Raw genomic sequence first — 6,000 nt, 5'->3', positions numbered from 1 at the left:
TTTTAAATATTTGTTTTCTTTGTTGTGTGGTTGAGTCATGGTTTGAGGAGCAAAAGGGGATCTCCAAGTTCAAATCTCGATCAGGGCTACACACACAAAAGGTAATTTACCTCCTTTTTAGTTATTTTTAGTAGTCATTTAAGTGTTTTACTACTGTTTATGTGATTTGTTTAGTTAGTTATTTGTTAGTCAATTCTTGTTTATAGTGTTCTAGTTACATGATGCTTGTTTAGTCTTAGATTAATCCTGTTCTAGTTCGTTTCTATAGTTGTTTAGCTTCTTTATGCCAATAGGATTAATCATGTGCTAGTTATGGTTTACATAGGTTACTTATATGTCACCTGTTAGTTTAGACTGGTATTTGCTAATCACGTTTATGTGCTTAGTTGTTTTTTTGGGATTATTTGGTCTATAATGGTTCATTCATGTCTTATTCTGATTAGCCATAAGTTATTTAGCCTATTTCTCCTTGATCATGATCTGTTTGTTTAATAAATAGCCAGCCATATGCATTAGCTAGCCTATAGTTTGCTTAATCATGCCCTCATATGCTACCTGCATGTCAATTTGGGTCCATTATGCTTTATATGCTAGTTTAGTTGAGATCTTGTTTTTATGAAAGTTCAATACAATTATGTATGCTCATTTAGATGCTCTCTAGCAAAGCTTTTGTTTGATATGGTAGCTTAGTAAGACTATGAATGTTGTTTCAGTTGAAGCCACTTGCATAAATATCTTAGTATAAGTATGACTGCTTTTGTATGCTGTTCTAAGTCATGGAACTTAGTTTGAAACTTGGTATATTTTTCGTCCATTGAATAAAACATACTGTTAAGGTCAACTGGAAATCAAGAAATAAGTTTATCATGTTGGACTAAGTCATGATCTTGTTTTCTAAGTCCCCTTAAACTATATTGGAAATGTCCACCCTAATTTGTATTGTTTGAATCCTCTGAACATAAGCTCATGCCTGAATGTGGCCTAGATTAATCAAATGCATGACTTCTATGATGCACAATGTAGTTGCTTGATAGTTTTGAAGAATGAAGTTGCTCATGTGTATGTTTACCTAAACTGCTTTGCATTAGTTAGTTTAGTATTTGATTCAACTTGATATGCAGAATGCCTTCACATAAAAGAAAAATGATCATGTATGTCTCTGTAGATCTTCATTCTACCTATGTTAGTCAATACTAGCATGTATGCATATCTGATTTAAGCTCCTGTCTTTTCTCTGATAAGAAAATGTAGCTGTGAGGTTAAATGTTTATTTGAAAGGCCCTAAAATAGCATGAACCCTTTTTGTTATGAAGTAGTCATAGCATGTTTAGCTCTATCTCTTCCTTACATTTGAATTTAAATAAGCATGAAGCTGTAGTTACCATAAATATATTAGGTGTATAAATGTAGTTGACTGAAAGTCCAGTTCTGTGTTTGGCATGATTCAAGTTTAGTTTGTCAAAACTGCCTATATTTCTGAGTTTTAGCTTGACTAATTGCTTGATTGTCTTAAATACATTGCATGAAACTACTAAGGCATAGCATCTCCTTTAAAAGTTACTTAAAGTTTATCAAACATGGTATCTGATCCTGTCTGTATAACTTCCCTATTTTGTATGCATTCAACTAATTACACTAAGTGCTCATGATCTCAGCATTAAGCATTTGTTAATGTCATTTCTCTGTTTCAATTTGACTGTTGTTCTAATAGATGTCTCTCCTCTTCTGGGTATGATAAATTGCATGTAACTGTACTTGTTCTTCTCTGAATATTGAGAATTATGCACTCATCTATACCATATCCTTTTCTCTTCTTTGAAATTCATCTTCGTATCCCTTAAATAGTGTCATGATGTGCTAAATGGAATAAAACATGTCTCTCTCTGAGTTTAAGTGCTGATTTCAATTTGAGTATGCAAGGGATATACCTAAATAATATCAGATATATACAGTTTTTGTATACCTTTGGTATATACAGTTTATGTATACCTTTGGTATACAGAAACTTGTATATTTAGTATAAATATGGTATATCCCCTATGTGGCTATTTTTGTTCTTTGTAATAATATTGATTTGGGCCTGGTCTTTGTTTGTGTATTCCTTCTGTTTGGGCGTGCCTTCTATATCATGTTTAGCCTTTAGTTGGGCCTTGTCCTCTTGTTATCTTTTCTGCATTTGGGCTTACTCGTTTCAGATCTTTTTCTTCATGTTTATAACCTCGGCTGAATATCTCTTTATGCATGTTAACTGCCTTAACGCATATATTGTTTTGCATGTTTGTTTACTTAATTGGTATGTATATGGGATTAGTCTATGTCAATATAAGTAACTAAGTTCTAGATACCCTCTAACCATGAATTTCATTTTCCCCTTTGTGTTGTATGGGATGAACTCTTGGGGCCGCTTCCTTCTTGAAACCTGTTGGGCCTGAGGCCCAACCTTCCTTCTTTGATCGAGTCCGATAAGAAAGAGAAGCGAATATTTAGTTGAAGGCCCAGCTAGAGGTAAAAATAGCCAACTGGTGGGCTTAAGTAGGCCCACCAGCCTAAACTTTCTCCTTTTTTCTTCTATACTTATATATATCTATGTATGTATTTGTAAAACACTTGTAAATATTGAAACCGCTATGTATGTGTAGAACTTAGGAAACACATAGTATATTATGAAGTAGCCTAAATCCTTTTTCGGTTAATATAATTTTGCTTGAAATTGACACTTAATTTAGACTTATGATGATTTTTAAAAGAAAAGGGGTTGGTTTGATATATTTTAAAGATTTCAAAAGAGATTAAGTAGTAATTAATTTTGGGCCTTCCACCCTTTAGCCGGAATCTGATAATTTGTTTTGGGCCTCAAGCCCACTGCCGGAACCAAGAACTGCTTATCGAGACTTAAAAAAAATGAATTTGAGATAAAAAATTGAAAATACGGCTTAAGGACTGTTTGGATGACGAAATTATTTTTATGGAAAAACATTTCAAACACTTGAGAAAATTGTTTTTAAAATAGGATTTGAGAACTCGGGTTTTTTTAGACAGACACGGACCTTTTGGACTTAAACATTTTGAGATTGTGGGTCGAAAGCCCAAAAACTTATGGACCAAAAACAAAGGGAGATCCACTTGGACTAGATTGAGATAAGATGGCTTTGGGTATGAATATAAGTTGACTTATTGAGCTTCAAATGGATAATAAATGGACTTAAGTAAACTTTCTTTCTTTACATATATATATATATGAATAAAAATGGGAGATATACTCCATACATTCCTATAGATGTAATCAAAACCTATTAGTACTAAACTCATTTTATTAGGACTAAACTAGTGGTGACTCTACTTGGCAGAAATTCCGAGTGTATCTTAGTCCGGCAATAAAGTGAGTTGAACACTTATACGGATTTTGAAATCAAAACCCCCTTATTCTAATGGGGATATTTTGCCAAAATTTTGAATTTTATGATAAATGAATGACAATTTTTGCAAATAAGTACATTAATCACACATTGAATCTCGTAAGTCAACCGTATTCTACGAATCCTTAATACTAGGATGTTTAAGACCTTCTCTAGGGAATCACCAAAACCCTTACCTCAAACTCTAGTCCAAAAACTAATTTTCTATTGCTTGATAACCCCTTTTAAACTCGGTTTTCCTAAGTTTCCTTAAATAAATTAGGTGGCGACTCTAAAAAATACTAAAATCCAATTAGAGCACCAACAACCTCTTAGTAGCTTTTATGCACCCGCGTAAAAGTGAACCGTAACAAGGTACACATCAACATCCCTTTGGTAGAGTTCTTGCAAAAGGTTCTAAAATATGCAAAGTACATCAAAGATGTTGTTGCAAACAAAATACGTCGGACAGAGTTCGATACTATAGCACTTACTGAAGAGCGCAGTTCCAGAGTGAGGAGCAAGATTCCACCAAAGTTGAAAGATCCAGGCAGTTTCTCCGTCTCTATCACTATTGATAACATTGAGGTTGGTCTAGGATAGTGTGATTTGGGTACGAGTATTAATTTGATACCCACCTCTGTGTTCCGGACGTTGGGATTGGGTGAGCCAAGACCAACAATAGTCACTTTGCAATTGGCGGATAGATCTCGGTCATACCCCAATGGCATAAATGAAGATGTTCTCATGAAAGTGGGCCCATTCTTCCTGCCATTTGAGTTCGTTAATCTTGATTACGAAGCTGATAAAAATGTACCTCTCATTATGGAAAGGGGATTCTTAGCTACTGTTGATGCGGTCATCAAGGGTAAAGATGAGAATATGTCCATGACAATAAATGGGCAAGAAGCTACTTTTGATGTGTTCAAAGCTACTATGTTGGCTCCCCATTATGAGGAAGTGAAGATGATCACAATGGTGGAACTTGAGCCAACATATGCAGAGCTAGATCACTTTCTGGATTCTTAAGATCCCTTGGAGATAGCATTGATATATGGTGAGGATTTAACGAAAGATGGGGCGCCTATGTACAAGCCATTTGAAGACTTGGAGAGACCGGGTCTTGAAAGAAGCCGAAACCTTCCATTGAGGAGGCCTCGGTTCTTGAGTTAAAACCTTTACCTTCTTATTCATGATATGCTTTCTTGGGTAGTGGTAACACATTTCCCGTAATCCTCTCTGCTTTTTATTTTTGATGTATAGGTTGAACGTGTGTTGCGAGTATTAAGAGATAGGATCCGAGCTCTCGAATGGACTATAGCTAACATTCGAGGGATCACCAGCTCATTTGCATGCACAAGATATTGTTAGAGGAGAATAGCAAGCCCAGTGTTGAAAATCAGAGAAGGTTGAACCCATTCATGAAAGAGGTGGTGAAGAAAGAAGTGATTAAGGGGCTTCACACCTGCATTATTTACCCAATCTCATACAGTAAATGGGTAAGTCCTATTCAATGTGTCCCGAAGAAAGTGGGCATGAGTGTGGTGAAAAATGAGAATGATGAGCTAGTATCTCAGAGAACGGTCACTGGTCGGCAGATTTGTAATGATTATCGGAAGTTAAACATTGTATCTAGAAAAGAAAACTTTCCTCTGCCCTTTATGGATCAGATGCTAGATCGGTTAGCCGGGCGCGACTATTATTGCTTCCTGGATGGCTATTCAAGTTACAACCAGTTTATGATAGCACCCGAAGATCAAGAGAAGACCCCTTTCACGTGTACTTATAGCCCTTTCGCATTTCGAAGGATGCCCTTTGGATTAAGTAATGCTATGGGTACTTTCTAGAGATGTAAGATGCCTATTTTCACTGGTATGGTGGGAAAATATATGGAAGTATTCATGGACTATTTCTCGGTCTTTAGTGATTCTTTTGATGATTGTTTGCGACATCTTGATGATGTATTGGCTCGATATGGTAAAAAAATCTAGTGCTTAACTGGGAAAAATGTCATTTCATGGTTCAAGAAGGCATTGTTCTCAGGCATAAGGTGTCAATAAAAGGCATTGAAGTCGATAGGGCTAAAATAGAAGTTATCAAGAAATTGCCACCTCCTATATCTATTTGAGGGGTGCGCAATTTTCTTGGGCATGCAGGTTTCTATCAACGATTTATCAAGGACTTCTCAAAGATCGCAAACTCGATGTCCAAGCTTCTAGAAAAAGATATGAAGTTTGTGTTCAATGAACCATGTCTAAAGGCTTTTGATGAGCTAAAGTTGAGGTTCATAACTGGGCCTATCATCATCGCACCCGGTTGGACTCTGTCGTTTGTTGTGATGTGTGATGCAAGTGATTTTGTTGCGGGGGTTGTTCTCGGGCAGAAAAGGGACAAGATCTTTCATCCCATTTATTATGCCAGCAAAACACTTAATTTATCCGAGATGAACTATACAGTTACAGAGAAGGAGTTATTAGCGATGGTGTACGCCTTTGACAAATTCAGATCTTACTTAATGGGGACGAAGGTGTTAGTGTACATTGATCACACCGTTGTTCGTTATTTTTTCGTAAAGAAGGATGCAAAACCTAGAATCATTCATTGG

The sequence above is a fragment of the Lycium ferocissimum genome, chromosome 9, assembly GCF_029784015.1.
Source record: "Lycium ferocissimum isolate CSIRO_LF1 chromosome 9, AGI_CSIRO_Lferr_CH_V1, whole genome shotgun sequence".
NCBI classification, from domain to species: Eukaryota; Viridiplantae; Streptophyta; class Magnoliopsida; order Solanales; family Solanaceae; genus Lycium; species Lycium ferocissimum.
The sequence above is the reverse complement of the archived record's forward strand: the minus strand, read 5'-3'. Positions refer to the sequence as shown.